Source organism: Eublepharis macularius, chromosome 8 (assembly GCF_028583425.1).
Source record: "Eublepharis macularius isolate TG4126 chromosome 8, MPM_Emac_v1.0, whole genome shotgun sequence".
Lineage (NCBI taxonomy): Eukaryota > Metazoa > Chordata > Lepidosauria > Squamata > Eublepharidae > Eublepharis > Eublepharis macularius.
This window is the reverse complement of record NC_072797.1, coordinates 9,276,567-9,304,351: the sequence shown is the minus strand read 5'-3', so window position 1 is coordinate 9,304,351 and position 27,785 is coordinate 9,276,567. Positions and strand designations below refer to the sequence as shown.

General features: G+C 43.5%; 1 protein-coding gene across 1 annotated transcript in view; it reads left to right on the top strand.

Annotated features, from left to right (window-relative positions):
• RIT2 (Ras like without CAAX 2) overlaps positions 1 to 27,785 on the top strand; it is a 295,329-nt gene that overhangs the window by 218,974 nt on the left and 48,570 nt on the right. The window lies entirely within an intron of this gene.

Genomic DNA, 27,785 nt, shown 5'->3' with positions numbered 1-27,785 from the left:
AGAAGGATACACTTCGAGCCAGCCGCAGCCGGCCTTCAAGGACACTTGCTGGAGGCAGCAGGGAAAGAGAAAGTAAATACTTGTGAGGTAACCTCCTGCCTTAACATCAATAAGAAACTTCTCATGCCCTCAGAGGACCAGCACAGAACACAGAATACATTCATGGCAGATATGCAGACAGGCATATATGACAGCCTACTCCCTTATGAACCTACCTGACCACTGCAGTCATCTTTGGAGGCTCTGCTTTGGATGTCTCTGCCTTCTTAGTCGTGGTGCTAAGAATCTAGATCTCTCTTCCCAGGGAGATTCACATGTGCCGTTCGTTTGTCATCTACTGCCAGTGGGGGAAGATGTCTTGGTTCTGCTTGACATTCCTTCAATGATCTCATCTCCTTCCCCGATGTTTAAACAGCTGTTTTTAAAAATTTTGTATTCTTTGTAAGCCCTGGTTTTAAATTGTTTTCTGGTTTTAATGCTTCTTAAAATGAGATTTTTAATTTGTTAGATGCCTTGATAGCCATATGCGGGCAGAAAAGTGGGATTAAAATATTGTAAATAAATAGTAAGTGACAGTTTGGTGAAGTGGATAAGAGCGGCAGGACTCTAATATGGAGAGCCGGGTTTGATTCCCCACTCCTCCGCTTGAAGCCAGCTGGGTGACTTTGAGCTAGTCACAGCTCTCTCAGAGCTCTCTCAGCCCCACCCACTTCACAGGGTGATTATTGTTGTGAGGATAATAATATACTTTATAAACCACTCTGAGTGGGCGTTAAGTTGTCCTGAAGGGCAGTATATAAATCAAACGTTGTTGTTGTTATTATTGTTGTCGTTGTTATAAATTATCACTTTCACCCCAGCCACCTCTGCTAGTCAGTTCTCTTACTGCTGGCAACAGTGGTGAGAACTGGGGAGTTAATTGACTCTTAAGTCTATTCCCTACTTCTAAAATTCAATTGAAAAAACAGTTACCCTTATCATAATATTTCTCCCTCTCAGATCTCTTTCGCAGAAACCAGCTTCTCAGAGGTGTTGACAAGAAACACTGTTCTAACATAGCCGTGTTTAACTCTATCTCTGTAACTAACTAAGTTGATAGCCAATTTAATCTTGCAGCTTTATAATATAATGCAATATTTGGGACAGCAAACCCTCTTTTATTTAATTTTTCTTGGGCTATCTGCCAACCCATTCTGGTTTTTTTCTCTTTCCTTTCCCAAATAAATTGATGAAATAAATCCTGAAATCCACTTAATGTCTTCTCTGGCAAGATTACTGGTAGATTTTGAAACAAAAATATTAAATTAGAAGTTCATCGTACATTTACCCAGCAACTATGAGAGCAATTCTAAGATGATCTATTCAAAAATAAGTCCCATCTTATCCGAGGGGGATTACTCACAAGGAAGGGATTGCATACTGTGCTTGCACTGAAGTTCTCAGCTTCCCTCGAGAATTTTAGCAAGCATCCAATGTAGACATGATGAAAAAAATTAGATGAAATAATGATGGATGGATGGATGGATTGGATTGAGCCCATCTGACAGGGAGGGCAGTTTAAAAATGTAATAAATAAATAAATAAATAAATAAATAAATAAATAAATAAATAAATAAATAAATAAATAAATAAATAAATAAATAAATAAATAAATAAATAAAAATTTTAGCCCGCCCTCCCCACAAGCAGGCTAAGGGTGGGTTACAATCATATATAAATTACAACAAATAAAACCAGTAAAATACAGCTCAGTACCAACATGGATTTCAACATTCCAGATGATGCACCCTTCCCCCTTTCCCTGCCCACCATACACAAGGGAAGAAAAGGGTGTAGGTGTAGGTTGGTGAACCTCTAACTCCTCAAGCATGGGGAGGCAGATGGACCATATGCTCCCCCCCCCCCCACTGACAGGAGACCGGCAGGGAGGCTAATTAAATGGATCCAGTGCTGGCCTCAACCAGATGCCTGGTGGAACATCTCTGTCTTACAGGCCTGCCGAAAAGATGCAAGATCTTGGCGGGCCTGAGTGTCTTCCAACAGAGAGTTCCACCAGGTTGGGGCCAGGACAGAAAAGGCCCTGACCCTGGTTGAGGCCAGCTGAGCCTCCCTGGGGCGAGGGACCACCAGTAGGTGTTTACTTGCAGATCTAAGAGCTCTTCAAGGTACATATGGGTACATAGTACAATAGTTACTATCTGAATTGTTTTAGACTCCTGCACTGCTCATCCTAGAGTGGCACCAACATATGTTTCAGCCTGCTGATTTGTGATTTTACCATACAACGCTGATGTGAGGTAAATTGTATGGTGAAATCTTTATTAGTAGGGAAGTCCAGGGTCACTAGGAAGAGGCAAGCAATGGCAATTCACCTCTGAATGTCTGTTGCCTTGAAAACCCTACGGAATTACCATACATTGGCTGCAAATTGATGTCACTTTACACAAACACACACACACAAGTGCTCAAGTGAAGGGAGATGCAACGTTAACCAGGAAGTGTAGTTTAAATCCTTTGGCTCTGTCAGGGCCAAGCCACACATGATGAATGACACTTGAACGGCAAGTGGATTGAGTGGAGGGCAAGTGAACAAGGAGAAATACACTTGCCATTCAAGTGTCATTCGTCATGTGTAGCTTGGCCCTCAGTTTCACCTCTCTACAGCAGGCAGAGATTGCTCCACAAAGGATTTGTTTATTTCATCTTCGCCTCCCCAAAGGGGAGGTGAAATTGACAGAGCCTTGGAGAAGGCGAAGATGAAATAAACAAACCCTCTGAGGGGTTTGTCGGCTCTATCTATTTAAACTACGCTTCCTGGATAACATTGTGTCTCCCTTCACTTGAAGTTCCTCATGGAAGAGGTCTTGTGCAGAAAGACTCTTAGATGATAGGCAAAACAAGGGCAGGTTTAACATTGTGACCTGCTAACTTTCATTTCAGACAATCCAGACCAGTTTATGTTAGGAAAGATGGTTCTTCAGAGGGAGGGTAATAGTAGCAGCTACAATCCTAGTATTATACTCACCATTATCAGGTGGGAGAGTTCAAGTAGCTTACATTGCCATTCTAAACTCACTTGTGCTCTTCTGCTCCGAATGCTACTGCCAGTGAGTCATCTCTCCCTGCCCAACTCCAAATAGAGGGCGTGGATGAAAATGTCAACAGGTGTTAATCAAAAATCACAACCAGCCCACACAAACCAAGACATTGTCTGTGTCACACAGCAGGCCCCAATTAAGCCTCGCACACTGTTACGAGTAAATGGTGCGTAGAGGCCATTATCACATCTATTAGAGGACGGGAAGCCCTGCAACCAGATTTATGTCTAGCTGAAGCATTATTTCTTACAATATTATCCATTAGTTGTGCACCAACATGTTCAGGCAATTTAGATAATGTAGGTAATGGTGGGACAGAGTGATATGAATACCCAGGGGCAAAATTATCCAGAAATGGGTGCCATTCTGCTCCCCGTGTCCAGATGCAAACTGACGGATTGCAATAACAAATTAATCACTGAAAGGCTTTAAACAGACGGGAAGGGAAGCGACAGAAAAAATTGTTAAATTGAAGAGCCTGTGTTGTCAAGTGGAAGAGCAGGGGTGTTGTTAGACACTCACTCCTGCTCATGGACTGACATAGGGCCAAGCTACAAGTGATGAATGACACTTGAACGGCAAGTGAACAGACTCACGTGTATTCCTCCCTTTTCACTTGCACTCCACTTGCCCTCCACTCATTCACTTGTACTCCACTTGCCCTCCACTTGGGCAACTGGAGAGCAAGTGAACAAGGAGGAATACACGTGAGTCTGTTCACTCGCAGTTCAAGTGTCATTCATCACTTGTAGCTTGGCCCTCAGTGGGAAGCTATGGACCAGTGACTATTCCTCAGCCTCAGTTCCCCATCTGTAAAACTGAGTGATTTATCTCCCAAGGTTATTGTGAAATTGAGTATGACGAAGTGGTGTCACAACTTGCGCTTGTCGCTGGATAGGTTTCCCCATATTAAGTGAAATGAGATAGTTGAGATGCATAGAGCAATTGAACAGAAAGTTCTCTTGAAATGGTTGTCAATAGAAATGGAAAGTTCTCATTCAAGAGCCCTAGTCATTGCCTCTCAGAAAGAGCAGATGGGAATCTTTTCTCACAAGAATGTCAGGAAACAATCATTTGCTATGCAAAGTTCTCATGAAAATGAGCAAAAGAGCTGGAAGGACATCTAAAGGCTGGTTGTTGGGCAGAAACTTCTAGAACCTTCAAGAAGAACCTTCTAGGAACCTTCTTCTAGGAACTTCCAGAAGAAGCTAAGAAACTTCTAGAAGAACCTTCTAGAAGAAGCTAGGAACTTTCTAGAAGAAAGTAGGGAGGCTTTTTCAGAAAGTGGAGACAATGAGGGAGAAGAAGGTTAAAAGGCCGAAGATAAAGAGCAGAACCACAAGTGACAAAAGGCACAGATTGGACACTTGTCAGCTTCCCTCAAGTTTTGATGGGAAATGTAGGCAGCTTGGCGGAATGTTGGACAAGTGACAGTTGAAAAGTCCATTGGACAGCAGTCAGAGAGCGAAGCTGCGAGACCAGGATGCCTACATTTCCCATCAAAACTTGAGGGAAGCTGACAAGTGTCCAGCCTGTGCCTTTTGTCACTTGTGGTTCTGCTCAAAGAAGGCTGCTAGAGAGAGTCCTTGTAGGAGCCTGAATGAGTGCTGGTGGAAGTGATGGGATAAAGAGCTTTGGAGGCTGAAGCTGAAGAAGACAGGAGAGGGTTGCTAAAGCTCGGTGGGCTGCATCCGGAGGGAGAAGGGAGAGAAGTCCTGCTCTACCAGCATGGCTTGGGATCCAACAGAGGGATCTTTTTCATCCTATTTTCTTTCCAGACTCTAATGTTTATTGATTGCTTTTTCTTTTTTCACTTTCCATTGATTACCTGTGTCCATAGTTATTCATAAAGCATATTGATCATGTAGTAATTACCCTCTAATGGGGGTCAACTAAGGTCAATAGGATGGCTTTACCCTTCTCGATTTTTGTTAATTTGGTTTATTGGAATTTTGTTTTTTCTCATTTTCGGTTTTGGAATTGATTTTTTTATTTTTTAGCATAGGTCTCTTTTATATGCCACGGAATAGTAAAGTTGTTTACAAGCATTGCCCGTGGCGTAATTTCCTTGGATGTTATAGAGATTAAAGGCTTTCATGTGTTGGACCACTGGAATAGATTATTCTTTGTTTGGTTTGCTATATTACAAGCTGAATTACGACTGAAATTTCATCTGAATAAACAATGTATTGGAGTAATTTACTGAGTGAATATAGGAGAGGATAACAAAAATGATTACGGGATTGGAGCACATTTCCTATGAGGAAAGGCTGAAGAGTCTGAGACTTTTCAGTTTAGAACCTGCTCTGACCTGGATGGCCCAGGTGAGCCCGATCATCTCAGAAGCTAAGCAGGGTCGGCCTTGGTTAGTACTTGGATGGGAGACCTCCAAAGAAGACCAGGGTTGCAGAGGTAGGCAATGGCAAACCACCTCTGTTAGTCTCTTGCCATGCAGACTCCACTAGAGGGTCGCCATAAGTCAACTAGGACTTGAGGGCACTCTCCACCACCAAGGGGGGACATAATAGAGGTTTATAAAATAATGCATGGGGCAGAGAGAATGGACAAAGAGAATGTTTTCTCCCTCTCCCAAAGTACTTCAGCTTAAGAGCATCCAACAAAGCTGATAGGCAATAGATTCAGGATGGATAAAATTTCCTTCTTTACACCACAAATGATTAAAATGTGGAACTGGCCCCCAGAGGATATAGTGATGACAAACAGAGACAGCTTTAAAAGGGAATTAGACAGATTCATGGAGGAGTGGCCCGTCAGTGGCTACTAGCCGTGGTGGCCAAAGGGAAACTCCACACTCAGATGCAATCAAACTCTGAACAGCAGTGCAAAGAGGCAACATGGGGGAAGGCCTCAGCCTTTACGTCTTGTTGTTGGCTATCCACAGTAACCGGTTGGCCACTGTGTGAGATAGGATGCTGAACTAGATGGACCACTGTTCTGAACCAGCGGAGCTCTTCTTATGTTCTTCTTATGTTCTTATGAATTTGAAAGGAAGAGAGAAAGAACTTCCATGAAACTGGCAACATTTTGGGTACGTGTGTATGTGGGAGGGGGAGTGTTTTGCACAAATCTTGGTTGTGTGACTGGCTTTTATATATAGTAACATTCATAGCAAAAGCAAAGATTTCTTCTTAGGCAAAACATTTGAGGAATTTCCTAGGAAGTCATTTAACAATGCATGATGAGTGTTTCAGAGGTATCTCATACATCCTTAGTTGCCAAAGCAACATTTAAAGGTTTCTTCTTACGTAGAAGCCACTAAACCTTCAAGGTATGGTTGATAGATCTCAGGGTATAGATGGAAGGTGCATAACATTGTCATCTTGGTGAAGCTAATCAGATGCCTATATGGGGAACTTTCTGTGAATCGTGTGTTTGTTACTGTCAGGCTATGGATGACAGGATATGGTAGACAGGGGTCTGTACCATTGCAACAAGAAATCCAAGCTCTTGGGTAAATGGTTTTATTCAGAAGTCCAGTCTTTTCCATATATATGCCCATAGAATACTAAGAGGCAAAAAAGCATCTAGCAGTACACCATTCCTTGACAGGAATAGCAACTTGAAGAAAGTACACACTCTAAATACACACTCATTTCCCCCCCTCCCACCTAGACCACAGATTAGTGTAGAAGCTGGTCTGGGAATGCAGGGAAGTTACAATAGTTCAGACATCACAAAGTCATGTTGTTGAGCCTCAAAGGAAGAACAGATAACACAGCCGCGTTCTTAGTCTGCTGAGGAAATTAAAGCTACGGTTAGAGCATTTGGAAAATGATATCTGGCTATAGCATTAGCAATGGTTCAATACAGCATTAGAAATAGTTCAGTACAGAGAGCAGTGGCTCAGTACAGAGAGCAATGGAATGGATGTAGGGGTACAGACATGACAGTTATCTTGGTTCCCGTGATGGGGAAAAGGATGTGTGTAAACAAGGTTGCCAAGATTGGAATTCCAGAAAAAATGGAAAGATCTTTTGGATTATGTAGCTCGAAGTTAAGAAAAAATAATATGGAAATAGATTAATTATAAAATAGACCTTTAAAATGTTGAGTATAAAATATGAAATAGATGACTGATTAAAGATTATTGCTATGAAATTTTAGGTATAAGTAATTAAGGAGAGGGAGAGGAGGAACCTTTCATAATTTAGCTGTGTAATCACAAATTTTTAATATACTTTTTTGATGTAGTTCAAATGTACTGTTCTGTATCTTGTATAAGTTTCTATGCACTTTCTACTGCTATTTGTTTTTTTTTCCCAAATATTTTTTTAAAGGTTGCCAGTTCTCCCTATAGGGAGTGAGACATCCAGTCAATACTCTGATATTCCTGCCACTGCTCTTTTGGGCAGTGGGAGAATATTCTTTAAAAGTCACTGGAGTTGTACATATTCTAGGGAGAACCTAGAAGTGATATCATGTCACTCTAGGAATCATTGGAAAATCTATGGGTTTTATATCTGGAATTTCCTAGAATGACTAGATGTCACTTCTGCTTTTCCCCAGAACTGATGTCATGTCACATGTGATGCTGGTGTCTTACATCCCCCCCCCCCCCAATCTCCTGCCAGGTGTTAGCCTTTAGCTGGCATCTCTAGTTGTTGTGACGCTGTATACACACATTCAAGGGTTAGAAAATGAAAAATGGAGTTCCCCATTGAAGATCACTGGAATGTCTTTGAGTTTGGTTGGGTGGGTATGAGGTGACTTGAGGGTTCTTCTTTGAAAGCTGGAGAAATATGCTTCATCATGCACAGGGACAGCTGTTTACCACCCACAGAAGAGTAGACATCAAAATTCATAGAGTTACAGTCTGAAGTTAACTTTGTGAGGGGACTATAGAAAATCTGCTCAGCTTATAAAAGAAGGCTCCCCCTCCACTGCAAATTTCTCAGAAATTTCTTGTCGAACCAGAACCCATAAGTTCATTTTAAAATGTAGCCGTATGTCCAATTTTGTGACAGCTGGATATAACATTCCTCATTCCAGTTTCCCTTGCCTTGGCAATTGATCAACATGTAATGCAAAGCATGGTGCAGCCCAAAGGCCAGGGTGCTCCAACCAACAACTTTTATTAGGGCAGAAAGGCCCACGGACTTCAAAGAACTTCAAAGAATGAAGGATGGGACCCTCAGTTTGGACCGCAAGGTTCTGCATGGCTGAGAAACATAATGCTTTGTGCTTCTCTCCCTGTCATAATTCTTCTCCTGCTTTCACTTACTGATGGAAAAAGGACAGCTAGAGGACTCTTATCAGGCCAGCTCATTCAGCAATATTAAGTGAACTTTGTTTTATGTTCAGACAGTTTAGCAATGATGCCTTTTATATGACTAATTTATGTCGGACATGTCAGAAGAGCTTTTTTTCAGATTCTTTGCATTCGCTACAGTGTCAGCAGGCTTCCTTCACTTACGATGAGTAGGGACATGTTTAACTGGACAAAGGATGCAGGACAACAGGCACACTTAGAAAAGCCCAGGGGAGGAAATGTCTCAAAATGAAATATGGCCTTTAGGCATTATGCACACACCAGGAAATCTCTCTTCCGACCCTCAGAGTTTTCTTACTCATGTTATCAGTTCACGGTTTGCCTAGTCTTTTGGCTTATGTCTATAAAAGCATTATTTTAATCTTTAGGGGCTACCTGCCAGGAGCTAGTGCTTCTAATAAAAAAATTCTGATATTCTAGTGGTTCTAGTTTTGCCAGATATAGCGGTTCTAGGTTTGCCAGGGCTCTGCTATAGTGGAAGGCCTCCAGCTGGCAAGCTCCTCTCCTCATCGCGGCTAAAAGTTTGTGGTGTGTATTTTTTTTTAAAAGCAACATTGCTGACATCTCTACATCACTTCTGGGTAGAAACCAGAAGTGACAAATGGTAGCTCTAGGCATTAACAGAAAGTCTATGGTAAAGCCGTAAAGCTAGAGCTACCTTTTGACACTTCCAGGTTGTACTTCCAGGATGGTCAGACTCTCCTAAACTATGTGCATCTTTGCACTTCTTTTCATTATGGACCTTAAAAGGTTGAAGTGGCAAATAATGCAATCCTAAGAAGAGTTACATCGTTCAAAATCCGTTGAAGTCAATGGGCTCAGAAAGGTGTAACTCTGTTTAGGATTGCACTGTACAACTGGGATTTTGTCTTAGGTGTGAGCAAAGTAGGAAACCTTGCCTGTTCCTGTCTTTGTCCATGCTCATTGCTGGATCACTAAGATGAAATGGTAACTAGATACTTCCTGCGGAAAGAAATGGGCCGCAAAAATGCTAGAACTCCGTAATGCTGGTATGGAGATTCTGCCAGAAAATGTTACTGTAGATGAAAATCAGTGAGATGCAATGAGACAAGCCTTAACTCCTCAGAAGGAATACCGGTTTTCTTCATAGGGGCTCCAAGGAAAATGTTCTTAGGTTTGCAGCCAGCATTTTGGAGTGTGAGCCCAAGAGCTTTGAGAGACCCAGTTTGGTGTAGTGGTTAAGAGCAGCAGGACTCTAATCTGGAGAGCCAGGTTTGATTCCTCACTCCTCCAATTGAAGCCAGCTGGGTGACCTTGGAGTTCTCTCAGCCCCACCCACTTCACAGCAGGATTGTTGTGAGGAAAGAAAAACATACTTTGTAAACCGCTGTGTGGGTGTTAAGTTGTCCTAAAGGGTGGTATTTAAATCAAATGTTGTTGTTGTTATCATCATCATCATCTCGGGTAGCAAGGCAGGGAAAGTCTTCTAGCTGAGTTACTTGGGAAACATAGGTAGTCACAGCTGTGAGATTTGGGCTACATGCAGAGAATGTTGGAAATTGCAATGTCTGGTGTGCAGCAGCAACAAGGAAGGAAGAAGAGAAGAGCCTTCTGCACAGGGGGTAGCAAGGATCACTTGGAGCCAAGCTACAAGTGATGGATTACCCTTGCCGAGCCAGTGAACAGACTCACGTGTATTCCTCCCTGTTCACTTGCCATTCACTTGTGCTCCACTTGCTCTCAAGTGGAGTGCAAGTGAATGGCAAGCGAACAGGGAGGAATACACGTGAGTCTGTTCACTGGCCAGGCAAGTGTAATTCATCACTTGTAGCTTGGCTCTAAGTTAGAACAGTGAGAGCAGCATCCCTCTTGTTTCCTGAGGGGTCATTTCCTTGTCTTGTCTCTTATTTGGCTAAACAGAATTGGGCTAAAAGGATATCCTGCTTCTTCTCTCTCCTGGCCTCTCTCTTCTCTAAGATGTAGTCAGATAGTGAAGACCTATTTTCTATCTCTCCCCTTTACTCTCAAGTATGCCTCTTTTAGCCTCTTTAATCAGCACAGCGTGACTTCTCTGTGTTTTATTTGCACTCTGCTAACAGAGAGAACTTGGGATGGGGAAGTGGCCAAAAGGCACACTTGGCCAGGTGGATCATATGCAACTCGTATCTCCACAGGTGCTGCCAATTTTGCCAAGTTTCCTGCTATATCAGAAGACCTCCTGTCAGTATCCCTTTGTTCCCACCTTCACGGTACTAGGTATCTGAAGAAGTGCTGTAAGCTGGCAATTAACAATGCAAAGTTTACTCTTACGATACTTGACAAATTAAAATAAGGCGTGTACAGATATACAGTCAAATGAAAGTCATTCTCAGTATACAGGAAACTTTCTTCCCACTTGTTATGAGCCTGGGCCTAGTGAGACCTAGTGGTTCTGGGGGAGCCTGCACTAAAGTTACTGCAAGGCCTACATTTCCCTGGTTCCCTTTGGCTCCTGTGATTGGGTAAGAGGGGATTTGGAGGGAAAATTTGCACCATTAGGAAAATAGGGGGATGGTGCCTGACAGAAGAGATAAAAGGCCTCCTCACAGTGGGAAGGTGTTCACTTCTAGGGAACAGAGCTGAGGAGAAGCTGCTGCAGGTGGAGGGATCCCTCATCCAGAAGGGGTGAGACAGTTGGAAGACAGTCACCAGGAGACAGTAAGAACAGTCTAGTTAGACGTGTTAGGGTATTTTAGTTTTGTTTATTCACCAACCTTTACTATTCTCTTTAATCTACATAGTTAGAGAACCAGTTATCAATAAACCTTTTAAATAAAGTTCTTTATTATTCTGCCTGGGTCCTCATGCCTCATTTGGTCATGTGATAAATCAAACCTACTGGGAAAGAGTCAACAAAAGGTGTTGGTTGGGTGCTCTGGGCCCTTCTTTAGGAAACCTGTACCAGAGTGGTGGCAGCCTACAGACAGCTTCCCTGGGCCCCAGCAGCTGTGAAACCACTGTTTCAGTCTTTCATCTTCTGTAATGCTGTTAAATGAACATATGACCTACACATGCAGATTTCTGGAGCTACCGACTGGGCTGTATTGAAGGGAAGGGAGAGGTGGAACCCTCTAAAGTAGGAGCAAGCTCACAAGTCGCATGTTTATTGTGTGTAGGCTATTGTGAAATGCGACTCTGAGGAAGGCATTGAAATGCATGCTATAACCGGATGTGCATAGGTCATGTCTTGTGTGTTCATTAACAGTATTACAGAAGATGAAAGACTGAAACAGTGGGAAGAAAGTTTCCTGTATATTGAGAATGACTTTCGTTTGATTGTATATCTGCTTGTACACACCTTATTTTAATTTGTCAAGTATTGTACGAGTAATCTTTGCATTGTTAATTGCCAGTTTACCACACAGTGTTTACTGGTTTTCTCTGTATTCACACCATGGTCCAGCTGTATTCTTTTATCTGAAGAAGTGAGCTGTGACTCACAAAAGATTATGCCCTTGCACAAATTTTGTTAGCCTTGTAGGTGCTACTGGACTCTTGCTCTTTTCTACTGCTTAGAGGGGACATGATAAAGATTTATTAATGGAACATATGGTGGAGACAGGTAGATAGAGAAATCTTTTTATCCCATAATAATGGTCCTGGAGGGGGGTGGTGAATTTGATGGACAAAATGTAGAGGATGGACAGAAGGAAGTATTTCTTTAGTAAGTAATTAAATTGTGGCATTCACAGTGGAGAAAGTGATGGCCACATGCACTGATAGGTTTAAATGGATATTGGAAAGATTCATAGAGGATAGAGCCATCAATACTGCTATCATAGTAACTAAAGAGAACCTCAGTAGAGACAGCACTGGGTCAAATCCACATTACTCATTCTAAGTCGCATGTCCCCCACATTCCCCACGCAATCCCGAGTGCCGGTCACATTACCTCATTAAACAGACGCATTTCATTCGCATTTCTCCCGAATATGTGGTCACAGGTTTTCAACGGGAGTTTCACGGTGGCCGTGAACGGGCCAATGCGCAATTTACGCGGTTTTTTTAAAAACCACCCCCCTTCCTGTCTCTCCAGCCGTTCCGAGAGTTCCTATTGGCTGATTCAACTTGCAAGTGCTCCGTAGTCTGCAAAAGACTGTTTTTGACTTCATAGCGTTGGATTTATTGATTATGCTGTTTCTGAATCAAATCTGGTAGTTTGAAAAATCATTTTGGGGTGAATCCATCCTCAGAACGGACTTGCGAAACTTCCTTTTTAACTGTTTTTAATTTTTTTTATTTTATATTACTGTAATATCGAAATTATGAAATATCGAAATAACGACACTCCAAGGAAGTGAAACTTCAGTAAAATTCAGGCACTGAACTGTCCTGCATAGGAAATGCCCACGAAAGCTTCCCACATGCTTCCAAATTTCCAAAAAAGAAACGGGAGAGAGCCATCAGTGCTGTCAGTGGGGGAAAGAGAGGCATCATTATCTTCAATGATGTTTCTTTATAAGGCAAGATCGAAATAACGGAAAAGTGCGCTAAAAAAATAAAAAAAATGGGCGGGAAAAAAAGGTCCCGCCCAAAAAAGCGGTTTTCGAGCGGCCATGTGACCGGAGGGACACGCGAGAAAGACGGATTGGAAGCAGGAATGTGAACGAAGAGGAAAAAATCATGGATTGGAGGCAAACAGAAGATATCCGATAAACATGTGGGTAATGGGTGAATGTGGATTCGACCCTAGTCTGTCTCTTTGTGAGTTTTCTAATAAACTCCATCCCAGGCATACATTTTCTGCCAAATAGTACTCAAAAAGATTTGGCATGTTTTAAATCTCTCTTCATTTGATTTCTCTCTGTCTCTCTCTCTCTAATAAAAAGAAAATGTACAACTTAAAAATAGCTTTAGCCAGAAGTTAGCCCTGGAAAGTAATTTAATGTGAATATCATTATTAAAATCCTACTGCTTCCAGTGGGTTTTCCAGATGAACAAATCTGCAGAGATATAAAATGACTTGATTTATAACTATATATTAGTCGATTGAAATGTCAGTCGTTACCTTCCTATGCTCAAATGCCCTGGATTTGTCATATAACTTTATGAATCTTCTAGAATGGAATCAAAAGTCTCACGAATGAGAATCTTTTAGCAAACGTAAGAATTAGACGGACTTTGGCATAGAAGTGATAATAGCCATGGAGTTTCTGTACATGGGCTCAAATAAGATATCACAGCTTTGATAATTGGTGTGCCAAATACCTTCATTTAGAAAAGTCATTTCTTGGTTAAGAGAACTTGATAGCTGGGAATAGTGGGATGAATTTACAACAGTCTGCAGAAGGGTGGATAACATGCAAGCTGAGATGAACACTTAATACAAGTTTTTCTTCAAAAGAGATAGATCAAGATGGGTAGCCGTGTTAGTCTGTCTGTAGTAGCAGAAAAGAGCAAGAATCCAGTAGCACCTATAAGACTAGCAAAATTAGTGGTAGGTATGAGCTTTGGTGAGTCACAGCTCACTTCTTCAGATACTTAAGCTATTGCCATTTACATGCTATTGTCATTCAGTATCTGAAATCATTCCACTCTCCAAGATATAAGGACAGATGGACTCATATTCTAGCTGTATCTGGTGACCCACTCCTCCAGCAATTTGGCAAGATACAGAATACTATATACTGGTGGAGCCATGAAATAGTCAACCAGCAACCAATGACTGCCCTATTAAGTTGCATATGCCTTAAAAACAATGTTTACTCAAGTTTGAGGTCCCAGAGGAGCCCCATCTGGGTTTGAAGCCCTCTACAATTATTTGAGAAATAAAGCAGGTTTTTTTCTTTCATGACTCATGATAGTAGCCTTGTTCACAAGTTAACAACAACAACATTCAATTTATATACCGCCCTTCAGGTCAACTTAATGCCCACTCAGAGCAGTTTACAAAGTATGCCATTATTATCCCCACAACAAAATGCCCTGTGAGGTGGGTGGGGCTGAGCGAGCTCCAGAGAACTGTGACTAGCCCAAGGTCACCCAGCTGGCTTCAAGTGGAGGAGTGGGGAATCAAACCTGGCTCTCCAGATTAGAGTCCTGCTTAACCTCATACAATCGATGTACTACAACTCTCTGACTAACCAGCGGGCCAGTTGGTGAGGCCGCAGGGGAGGGCGGCAGGTGGAATATCACAGCAGCAGCCGGGCTGGGCCTGAGTTGGCTCCTTTCAGACCATGTGGCTGGGCAGGGGCCTATCATCGGCCTAGGGCTTGCCCAGCCAATCGGAGCAGCCAGCATGGCTGCCCCTCGCTTCCTCGTGTTCCGTTGCCGGGTGAAGTTCCTACCCAGCCCTCCCTTTCTTTGTGGTGTTCTCACATGCATGTTTTCAGGGGTCTTGCATTTATTTATTTATCTATTTATTTAAAAGATTTTATTTGAAAAGAAAAGATATAACAATAGAAAGTGCATAGAAACTTATACAGGCACTACATTTGAAATTAGATTAAAATAATAGAAAGATACATTCAATATTTTTAAATTGTGTAATAGTTCTCATTCCTTCTCCCTAGTTGCTTTTATCCAACCTTTAGTATCAACTATTTTTAATTAATCATTAATCAAATGAGAAATGATTGCATTTGTTTATTGACACTGTCACAACTTTATAGCATGGATCCATTTGGGGTGGATCCATTTGGGGTTTACACAGCCTGTGTGCTCTGTTCATCCATAGTGAGGATCCTTTTATGGGATCTGGGGAGTGGAACAGGGTGGTGACAAGCCAAGCTCAGGGGCTGTTTGAGCAGGTTTGTTCCCCGGTGGCAGGGGGACCACACAGAGCCAGTTTGGTGTAGTGGTTAGGAGCGCGGGACTCTAATCTGGAGAGCCAGGTTTGATCCCCCACTCCTCCACTTGAAGCCAGCTGGGTGGCCTTGGGTCAGTCACAGCTCTTTCAGAGCTCTCTCAGCCCCTCACACCTCACAGGGTGTTTTGTTGTGAGGATAATAATAACATACTTTGTAAACTGCTCTGAGTGGGTGTTAAGTCATCTCGAAGGGACGTAAATACATTGAATGTCGTCGTCGTCGTTGTTGTTGTTATAAGACCACGTGTGTTCCCACTTGCTCTCTTCCATGGTGTCCCCCCTCAGCTGGTGCCCTGAGGGGGTGAGGGGTCAATTGGTGGACAGGTAGGTCAGCTTATAGGGGATCCGCACCCTATGCAGTGCCAACGCTCTTTAAAACTGTAAGCAATAAAGTCGTGGCCTTTTGTACCTCTACACATGGCTTCGGTGTTTCCTTCCTTCTCCTTAGCCCTCTCCCCCTCATGCTGGCAACACAAATAGTGCATGCTTGATGGGTTTTTGTGTGTCCGCTGAGTAATTCTCATACAACAGTCAATGCATGCACACGTGAATGTGTGATGCAAAACCCACATAGATCGAGTCACTGGTGTTGGTTTCATGTGTACAGTAAATGCATGTTCACTGATGTATGCATACAGAGGCAGGCTGTACGTGTGGCCTCTGTAACTTGTGACCAGGGCTGATATTTCCATGGGGTGGTATCAAGAAAGGGAGGCCTGTGTCTGGAGCTTTCCGAGAGAAATGATATTTGGAAGCTGAGATTGAGATCTGAATGTGAGAAACGGAGAGAGACATTTGTGTGGGAGGAAGCCTGCAGCTATGGTTGGCGGACAAACCAACCATTTCTTTCCCCGGTAATTTCACATCACTACATTCATGAGGGATCGTTGTTTTCTATCAAGCCTCCAGAGACAATCTCAGCCAGGTCGTTACTCACCACAGAAACCTTTGTACCGGGTGCAAAGAATTGATCCTAATCTCCAGAGAAGGCATTTTTCTTTGGTTGGTTTCAGAAAGTGAACAGACCCGCCCCCCCCCAAACCCACATGCTACTCTGATACTCAGTTTCTCCTACTCTTTTTTGTAGGATAATCTGCAAGAGCTATTTCTCCTGTGGCTGTCCTGTTCATGCTAATTGTGCCTGTCCCATGTCTCACATCTGCAACATATACTTGATAGAAATAACATAATTTATTGTACAGAGCTAGGAGCTACTACCTTTTTTCTTCCAATTGCCAGCTGGAAGCATTTGTGGAACTGGGGAAAGTATTAATTAATTAAACTTAATTTATTAGATTTCTTGTCCTCTCTCCCCATGAATGATGTTGTCACTCAAAACTGATATGACGGAATCAGCAACACTCTAGGAATTTCCCCAGTCTCTATAATCAGAATCATAGAGATTAGAGGAATTCCTAGAGTGTCAGTCATGATGTTGTCCCCCCTCCATTTTTGTTCTTGCTGCTCCATTGACAAAGGTCAGAGGTCAGAGCATGGGGCTACTTCAAGTGAACAGCATTCCAGCTAATTAAATGGTTTTGTTCCTTGTCTATCTCTCTATTACATTTAGATCATTTCCTTCTTCCAGTGTTCATAGTATGATTCTCCTCTCATTCCCATGAGGTAGGCTGGGCTGAGAGAGTAACTGGCCCACGTTTCCTAGTCTGTTTAATGGTTGAGTGACCATTTAAACCACTACATCACACAGACTCTTGTTGCTTTAGAACATAATACATTATATAGTGCAGAAACTATGTAATGAATTACGTTCTAAATTTTGATATGCATCAGGATGCCAGGTTTGCAGATGCAGGACTAGGGAGAGACAGAAATAATACTGCAACATGGGAGAATAAGAACAAAATAATTGTCATGCTGGATCAGAACAAATGACCATCTAGTCCCAAAAAGGGTCAAACAAATGCTTCTGAGAGCAGAACCACAAGTGACAAAAGGCACAGGTTGGACACTTGTCAGCTTCCCTCCAGATTTGAAGAGAAATGTAGGCAGCTTGGCGGAATGTTGGACAAGTGACAGTTGAAAAGTCCATTGGACAGCAGTCAGAGAGCGAAGCTGCGAGACCAGGATGCCTACATTTCCTATCAAAACTTGAGGGAAGCTGACAAGTGTCCAATCTGTGCCTTTTGTCACTTGTGGTTCTGCTCTATGATGCTGAAAAGAAGGTCATGATAGCGAAAATCTTCCCTTTTTAAAAAATTGCCAGCCTCTATCCTGTAAATAAAAAAATCAAGGATCTCCCCGCCCCATGACCATCTAAGAATATAGATCACAGCACAATATTGAATAACAAATAGACAGTATTCTTAATAAAGGCAAGCAGAAATTACCGACTCAAAAATACAAACAATATTGCTACCAATATTTGATAAAGTGACATGTGCAAGCCTAAGGATTATGCAACCTAAAAATGAAAATAATGTACAATCAAAGAATCCAAGCTAGTGTAGTTTTAGTGGCATTTGATTTATTTATTTCAAATTTCTATTCCGCCCTCCCTGCAGGTAGGCTCAGGGTGGATAACAATCTATTAAAACACAATAAAAATTCCATCTACATTAAAAATCATTAAAACAGCAGTATATTTCTATTCATACCGTGGCAGCAATCAAACTTACAAATTTAAAAACAGGATGGTGGACAGTCTTCACAGGGAGGGTTAGAATTTTATACACCCCTTTTTTTATGCTGGTGGAGGCCCAGCCTCAGCCATATGCCTGGCGGAACAACTCTGTCTTGCAGGCCTGGCGGAAGGATAGTAGGTCCTACCGGGCCCTGATTTCAGCAGACAGAGCATTCCACCAGGTGGGAGCCAGGACCGAAAAGGCCCTAGCTCTAGTCAAGGCTAGATGGGCCTACTTGGGGCCAGGGACCACCAACAGCTGTTTGTCCCCTGATCGGAGTGTCCTCCAGGGAATATATGGGGAGAGACGGTCCCATAGATGTACAGGACCTCTGGACATTATTCCATGTAGTTTTCCTAGCTACTGAAAGATCCTAAATCTGATAAGGAAATCCCAGATATTCACAGGATTCCCAATTAAAACATGAAATTATTAAAAGAACAAATAAACCATTGCTGCTTACCTACTGAGAGTTGCTTGGCTAACCATGTCACGCAAAATCTACTCCCCCTTCAGGATTATAACGGATTTGTTATGCAATTTCCCTTATTTGAACTGGACTTCTGGTGTTGATTCTGTGTTCAGAAATATGAAATTTGACATCTAACAATATTTCAACATTTGAAATGCAAAAATGAGCATCCCAGCCCCCAGATTCTTTGGTGCTTTGGGTTGTCTATTTGAGAACCTCCAATCTCCCTGCCTCCTCCCAACCCCACTGAATGTTACTTCTACTCATCCAGGTTGGCCATCCATCAGACAGACAGCTCTTTAGAGCTTCACCGTCCTTCCTCTTCTCCTTTTCTAGAGTGCTTAACTTTACTTTGGTGAAAATACCCCAGAGTATCTGACATTGTAAACTAATAACAATGAGCTTATATACCACTCTTTTAGACAGATTAGTAGTACCCTTGTCAGAGGCGTGAACAAAGTTTGTGCAATTATTATCCTCACCGTACAGCTGAGGCTGAGAAGAGTAGCTTTCCCAGGGCTTTTTTTTCTGGGAAAAGGGGTGGGGGAACTCAGTGGGTTGCCCTCAGAGAAAATGGTCACATGGCTGGTGGCCCCGCCCCCTGATCTCCAGACAGAGGGGAGTTTAGATTGCCCCAGCGGCACAGAGGGCAATCTAAGCTCCCCTCCGTCTGGAGATCAGGGGGTGGGGCCACCAGCCATGTGACCGTTTTCAAGAGGTTCCGGAACTCTGTTCCACCGCATTCCAGCTGAAAAAAAGCCCTAAGTTTACCCAAAGCCACCTTCTAAGCTCATGACAACCTGCTGATCTCATGGCATTGGTGGGATTCAAAACCAGCAGAATGCTGGATTAGCAGGCTCCAAACACTTAACACTATGCTACAGCAGCTATCTATAGGAAATCTGGGAAAATGCATTTCTCAATGTGCATCTTGATTGACATATCAACATTCAAAACACTGGGGAAAGGCAAAGAAAGAGGGAAGAGCAATGTTCCGCTGTTTCTTGTAAATCATAGAACCATAGAATCATAGGGTTGGAAGGTACCTCAAGGGTCATCTAGCCCAACCCCCTGCACAATTCAGGAACTTCAGAACTACCCCCCCTCCCAACTGCCCCAGTGTCCCCTGCTCCATGCCCAGAAGATGGTGAAACACCTCCAGGATCCATAGCCAAACTGGCCTGGGGAAAATTGCTACCTAACACCAAGGTGGTGATTGGCATACCCTGGGCATGTAAGAAGGACCATGAAAACAAGCACAGGTGCAACCCATTCTGCCCTTCCCTTTACAATATGCCCAGGTTCACAGAATCAGCATTGCTGTCAAATAATTGGGTTCTTTCTGATTTGACCCAGATGGGGTTGCCATCTCTGTCTTTAAGAGATTTTCCCAGTTGTTTTCCGGAAAAAGCCCTTCCATTCCATTCCTATGAACCAAGGTGCTCTTTGTGGTATTGGAGCTGGGACAATAGAAAAATAACACTCCTTGCAGCCCTATGATATATTATCAGTAATGGTCAGCCCTGTAGATTGCTGCTTGTGTGAAGCACAATGGAACAGAGCTTCATATACTTGCAATCATTTTAATCGTATTTCCACTCTCTTTCTCTTTCTCTTAGATCCAGAGGAGTTAGCTGTGTTAGTCTGTAGTAGCAAAATAGAAAAAAAGTTCAGTAGCACCTTTAAGACTAACCAACTTTACTGTAGCATAAGCTTTTGAGAACCGCAGCTCTCTTCATCAGATGCATGGAGGGTATGAAGAAACTGGTCAGATATTGCTGAATTGGAATTCGTATGTAAATTTGACTCAGTCAGACTTGGATTGAATAGAGACTATGAATGGTTATCTCATTATTAGAAGTAACTGATTTCATTATCAGAAGCTACTGATTGCATCTACTTCCTCCTCTCCTCCACACCTATATATATATATATATATATATGGCCAGTTTCTTCATACCCTCCATGCATCTGACGAAGAGAACTGTGGTTCTCGAAAGCTTGTGCTACAGTAAAGTTGGTTAGTCTTAAAGATGCTACTGAACTCTTTTCTATTTTATTCTCTTTCTCTTACCACACAAGATTTTGGGGAGGATAAAACGGAGGAGGGAATAACCACATACGTTGCCCTGAGCTTCTTCGTATAATGTGGCTTCTTTGGCCGTGTTTATTACATTTTTGAACTAAATTGGTTTGAGTTTGTCTTTTTTTAAAAAATAACAAATTCAGACTGCCCAGGAGACAGCGATACTTGGACGCAACTGTTTCCCACTCCATCCTCCCCAAAGCAGATAAAAACATAATTCCTCTTATAAAGTCGAAGCTGTAAGTTCTCAAGTTCCTGTGGGCTATGTGAGCAGATGGCTCCCTTCAGTTTTGGCTCTGATTCAGTCCGTTGCTTCCATTTGGCTCTTCCTTGGTCTCGTCTCTAAGTTTTTATGCAGCAACAGCTCAAAATGGTCAAATAACCATTTGAAAAGACAGTTTATTGGCATCAGTTGGCTAACTTCCATCCAATAATTGTTTGCAAATATTTTATCCATCATAATAAAGCCAATTACATTTCAGTATCCATCAGGTACATTCCCAGTGCAGTGGGACTCATCTTTTTTTGTAATCTCAATAGTTTCAGAACTGTTTGAGAGACCTTGATCCTTTTTTTCTCAAGGGATTGAAGGTTGAGGGCACCTCCTTTTTTCTGGCCTTGCTCCTGATTAGACATGGGCACGATAGGAATTACGGACTGAAAATTGCCCCGATTTTGGCATTTGCGCCATCGGGACTGGGCTGATCGGTTCCGTCCACGGCTCCCAGTTCAGCGCTCGGGTGGGGCGCTCTATCAGGTCTCGATCGGATCGATCAGTTTACGTTCGGGATTGCAGTCTGCAGACAGTCTGGCGCCAGCCATCTGTTCCCGAGGGAACAGAGTCCCATGGAAACGGAGCCTGGGGAATGCCGGAGCTGTTTGCCCTCCTTCTGTCGCCCTGGAAATGCGAATGGAAGCCCAGCTTTCCTTGATCAGCAGGGCTTCCTTCCGACCATGGAGCAGCCAGAAAAGCACGCACCCATCTCATCCATATGGGAGAAGAGAGGGGAGGGCGGGGAAAGGGGGTGTTCTTCTGTAGCCATGGGCACTCGAATCTCATCCCTGCAAAGCCTGAGAGGCAGCTCTTACGGCCAAACACAGCCCTCCTGCGTAGGAGACCCAGGCTTTATAAATAGCCATGTGCTGCGCAACAAAGTTTCACTTTCCGCTCGCGGGTGGAGTGGGACAGAGGCGAGCTCTCGCTTGCCGCTTTTGGAGAGAGAAAGCGCAAGAGAGAGAGAGGGGGAGCTTTAGCTTTGGGCCTCAGCGGATAGGGAATTAGGGAATTAGGGAATTAGGGAATAGGGAGCTATCTCCTCTGGTTCCCCCCCCCCCCCGTGACAGTACCGGCACACTTCCATGGGGACAGACCCCCCCACCCCCTGAGGGGAGGCAGCTCACCGCCGCCTCCACAGGTCTGCCGGGCCCGGCGGCCGCCATCCTCCTCACCCACCATTCCTTTAGCACTGGAAATCGCGGGGCACCCTCCCACGTCGGCCTTCCCAATTCCTGATTCTGTATTGGAAACGGGACTTGATCGGTGAGGTTCGGGTACCTGGGTTCGGCGCCACCGCAGAATCACGATCAGCTAAATTGGGATTATTGTCCCCTGGTGGGGACAAAATGGAGTGGGTGGGCTGGTAGTTTGTTGATGTGGAACTTCACTTCCAGAAAAAACCAAAAGTGATGTCATGACATCAGGGGGACACTCTAGGATTTGCCAAAAACTATGATTTAACCATCTGGTGTCACCCCCGATGTCATGACATCACTTCTGGGGTTTCTTTTGCCAGAAGTGATGTCATGTGTTGATGTGATGCCTGTCCTAACCCTTCAAATCCTCCCAGGGTGACAGGCTTGGAGTGGCATTCCTAGGTTGCTCATATGCTAAGCAACCTAAAAAGGCTTCTTGTTAGATGCTACTCACAGCATAAGGGATATTAGGTAAATAAATCTGTCTGGTGGAACTACCCATGGACTTATCTGAGGCACCCAGTCTGCCTCCGGGGTTGGCAAACATGCCACTGCTGAAGCCACCACCACAAACCCAGCTCCCAAGGGCATGGGAAGAAAAAGATCTCTGCAATGGAAACTGGAAGATGGTAGCACAGAGAAACAGCTATCAATGCTTGCTAAATTTAACAGTAACAATACATCATCTTTTTCTTGGACCACAGTGATTTGTGAGTAGTTCTTTTATTCTGCACAGCGCTCTCTTTTATTAAATAGGCGGCCTGTATCAATAAAACTAAATTGGCAATGTATTGTCGAAGGCTTTCACGGCCGGAGAACGATGGTTGTTGGGGGTTTTCCGGGCTGTATTGCCGTGGTCTTGGCATTGTAGTTCCTGACGTTTCGCCAGCAGCTGTGGCTGGCATCTTCAGAGGTGTAGCACCAAAAGACAGAGATCTCTCAGAGACCTGAGAGATCTCTGTCTTTTGGTGCTACACCTCTGAAGATGCCAGCCACAGCTGCTGGCGAAACGTCAGGAACTACAATGCCAAGACCACGGCAATACAGCCCGGAAAACCCCCAACAACCATCTAAATTGGCAACTTTATTAATTTTAACAGCCTCCAAAAATATAACTTTGCTCTTGTCCTGGTGACATTCATGAAAAATGAATGGGGGGATCTTTTCATGTAGTCCTTGTATTTCACCATAAAAAACATGTGACATTCCTGTCCCATCATGGCATATTTATAAGCGCGACCTATAAGTCATGACTGCGTCTGGACATGTAGAAATTATGGTGCTTTTCTTTCAAGAATAAAGTTAATCTCAAGTTTTCTCGGCGGGCATCACTTTATCAGCTGAACTCCTTTTCACTGAGCAACATTTCACTTGCAAGCCAATTACTTTGAACTAGGACGAGGAAGAAGTGAGCCTGACAGACAGTGGGAGAGTTGGGATGTGTGGGTGTGAGAAGGCATGTGATATTGACGGTGTTGGGAGCATCACTATGCCACTTCCAGGTACAACCCAGAAGTGATACTGTTAGCTCTAGGAATCACTACAACTCTATGGTAAAACACTAGGGTGATTCCTAGAGCATATCAATGCCACTTCAAGGTTGAGAGCCGCTTTAGTACAGTGGTTCAGTGGATGGGCTGTGAATCATCACCCTGCTAGTTCTATTCCCACAACAGCCACGATCCCTGCAGGTGGCCTTGGGTAAGCCACTCCTCTCTGTCCCAGCTCCCTAGCTGTATTGTGAGGATAATAACAATACTGATCTTGTTCACCACTCTGAATGAGCTACTAATCTGTCTTGAAGAGTGGTATATAAGCACAGTTGTTATTTAGGGAGCTGCTGTAGCATAGGGGTTAAGTGGTAGGGTTGTGCATCAGCACTCTGCTGGTTTTACTCCTACTACTGCCGTGAGCTCAGCAGGTGGCCTAGGGTAAGCCACCCCTCTCAGCCCCAGCTCTCTAGCTGTATTGTGGGGATAATAATAACACTGACTTTGTTCACTCCTCTAAGTGGGGCGCTAATCTGTTATTATTTATTATTAAATGACATACCAGAGACTAGGCATGAATCTCTCTCCCCCCCCCCATTTATTTTTCTTCCTCTGTTGCTCAGATCCCCAGGATCAAATTCCCAGGAGTTTGTCCACCATAAGCGGGCAAATAGTAAGCCTAAAACAACATTGGCAAATGATTCCATGTAAGTCCTCCTCCATACTTAGTTGGATATTGCATGCAATAATTAATCTCATGCATTTTTTTGTCTGCACACAGGACAAGTTCTAAATGTTTGCTACAGAGCAATGATAGCATGATATTCAATGGAATATGCATGCAGCTTAAGACAGCCTAATAAAAAGTTTAATTATCCCAGGAACATGAAAGCTGAAAAGTAAGAAGGCGGTGAGGAGCTTCCAACTTGTGGGAGAGATTTCCAGCAACTATTTCTGTGTTACATAAACTGAACAAACAGAGACAGTTGTGGCTGAATTTGGGATCAGATTCAAGGTGGACCAGGACCGGCATATCTGCAGGACCACCTCTCACTATATGTGCCCCAGGGTGTGCACCACTCAGCTGATAAAAACCTGCTGGTGTTCTCTGGCTCCAGGGAGGCTCACAAGGCTTCAACTAGATCCTGGGCTTTCTCAGTCCTGACACCAACCCGGTGGAACCCTCTATCTGCTGACACTTGGGCCCCACAAGATTTACTATCATTTCATCATGCCTGTAAGAGCCAAGCTACAAGTGACACCTTACACAGGTTGGACACTTGTCAGCTTCCCTCGAGTTTTGATGGGAAATGTAGGCATCCTGGTTTTACAGCTTGGCTCTCCATTACAGCTGCAAGACCAGGATGCCTACATTTCCCATCAAAACTTGAGGGAAGCTGACAAGTGTCCAACCTGTGTAAGGCATCACTTGTAGCTTGGCTCTAAGACAGAGATGTTCCACGAGGCATATGGCTGAGGCTGATTCAGGAGTGAGCTTCCTGCCAGTCTTTTGTTGGGGGAATAGTGAGACCCCCACCCCCATTTTTCATTGACGGGATTACTGCTGTTCTTCACCTCCCACGCGATGGAAATGATTTACTGAGACCAGGCTATCATCTAGGATTGTTTTTTATGACTGATCTGTTTATTTATTATGATTCTAATGTAAAATTTTAATGTATATATAATCCTGGTGTTATCCACTCTGAAGCCATTCGCAGGGATAGCAGACTACAAATTTAATAAATCCATCAATTTGCTTGCACGATTCAGACATCCCCATTTTGATTTCCCATCTCCTCTATGAAAAATGAAAGCATAAGTCTTTATTTTCATGTCTTTTCTTTGGTTTCCTCACATCAAATTCTTCTTGGGGGGGAAATATACACATTTTTCAACCAGCATTTCTTCATCTATTACATATAACTTGTGGATAAATTGTGGAAATGGTGCCTACACATAAATCATACAAACTGACTTTTAAAGTCATTAGAAAATGGAAACAATCTAAAAAAGATAATCTGCAGCCAAAATGAGGCAGAATAATACTGTTGCCAATGAAAGCTATACCAAATCATAGAGAAATGGAAACAGCCCCTTTTAATTTTCAGTTGATTTGCTTTTGAGACCCAGGGTGATTCAGTGGTTAGAGAGTCAGACTACAATCTGGGACAGCCAGGTTTGAATTCCTGCTCTGCCCTAGAAGTTTTCTGAATGACCTTGGGTCAATTAAACACTCAGCCTATCCTACCTCACAGGGTTACTGTGAGGATAAAACAGAGGAGAAGAGAATGATGTGAGCCAGTCTGGGTTTCCACTGGGGAGAAAGGCAGGGCATAAATAAAGGATACAAATGAAGTTTTTTTTTCAGGCGGGTAGCCATTTTTGTCTGTTGTGGAATAGCACCTTAAAGACCAACTAGAGTTTGTCAGACAAAGGGAGCTTTGACTCTTGAAAGGTCATACCTTTCTAGTTGATCTTTAAGGTGCTACTGGACCCAAATGAACATTTATCCTTTGTGAGTCTAGAGAGAGCCAGCTTGGTGTTGTGGTTAAGAGCAGCGGGTCTCTAATCTGGAGAACCGGGTTTGATTCTCCACTCCTCTGCTTGAAGCCAGCTGGGTGACCTTGGGTCAGTCACAGCTCTATCAGCTCCACTCACCTCACGGTGTTTTGTTGTGGGGATAATAATAACACACTTTGTAAACCGCCCTGAGTGGGTGTTAAGTTGTCCTGAAGGGCGGTATATAAATCGAATGTCGTTATCGTTGTTGCTGTTGTTATGTGCATGGCTCAGCGGGGAGGTTGTATATGTGGGATCTACATGGCCTTCCCTGTAGAAGAGCCAACAGTAGTGAAGTGACTGGCACATCGGTCTAGGATCTAGAACTCCTGGGATCAAATCCTGACATGGCCATCTAGGCACCTTCTGGTCCCTCCTTCTCTCTCTGCCTAAGCTACTTCACAAGGCCATCGTGGAGATAAATGGGGAAAGCCCAACCAAGAATGTTGCCCTGAACTCCTTGGTGAAAAGCAGGTTAAAAATGTTATAGATCAGCCATCCTTTATATCGGAAGCATCTGAGTGAACTGAGTGCAAGATTGGCCATCAGCAAATGTTACACAGCTGCGTCATTATGTTCAAAAGACTGCAAGCCACATTATCTGCTTGTCTACTTGCTATTGTTGTTGACGGTATGTGGACAGAGGAATCAGAGACACTGTATCAGTATGCTTGGTTCTCTGAATATGTTCTAGGTTACCCAAGTTGGATTTTCCGGGGATTTGGGCAGCTGTTATCAACAGCAATTTCTCAGCCAAATATGAGACATTAATGAGAGCATTTCATTCCTAGATTACACATGGCATTTATAAGAGAGATTGGATAATTTTATAACATCACAATTCCTCAGAACTTAGTGCAGAAAATGTGTTTAATTTTTCTTTCAGGATGGCAGAATTACAAACTAGGGGGGGGGAATGAACATCTATTTTTTTCTGTTAGGTACAAAACAGAATCTCTGACCTAGATAATCCAAGAGAACCTAATCTCATCAGATCTCAGAAGCTAAGATGGGTCTCCCTTAGTTAGTAATTGGACGGGAAACCTCCAACAAAGACCAGGGTTGCAGAGGCAGGCAATGGCAAACCACCTCTTATAGTCTTTTGCCATGAAAACCCCACTAGGGGTTCCCATAAATCAGCTCTGATTAGAGGGCACTCTCCACTCCACAAAGCAGAATAATTTTGTGCACATTCTTACTATTTCATGAATTACCATTTAGAATAAATTACTTATTTTACTTATTGGGTTGGATCCAGTCAGCTTTTTGCTCCATCTTCCCAATACTCCTGCTTACTACAGCCCCCAACCCACATCCTACTATATAAAAGATGAGCTGTGTTTCTGATGACTCACTGGCGCACGTGCAGTGCGGGTGGAAGGACAGCCCACCTCCCAGCACTTCTCCACCATGATCCACCAGCACCGCCACCTCCTCCTCCCTCCCCAGCTGATCGGCCAGGGAAACAGCAATGGGTGAGCCCGCCTCCTCCCTCCTCAGCTGATTGGCCAGGGAAACGGCCAGCCTTCCTCCCCAGCTGATTGGCAGGAGAAGTGCTCCGGCCCAGATGCGGTGTGGGGGAGGGGCCATGCCAGGCCCAGCTGCCTATGCTCCTCCCGCTCACATTTCGGGCCTGCAGAGGGGGTAATGCTCAGTCAGCCACTCTGTCCTCCCCCCACCCCAATCGGGCACTGTGGAGGGGGCAATGCCCAGCCAGCCTGCCCTGCTCTTTCTAGAGGCCATTGTATTTTTTTTCCACAATGGGCTTTGTTGCTAGTGGCTTATATTCATGCAGATCCCATGATAGCCAGCATAAGCCATTTTGGGTGGTCAAAAGTGTGCTCTTTACTATCGGTGGAAAATC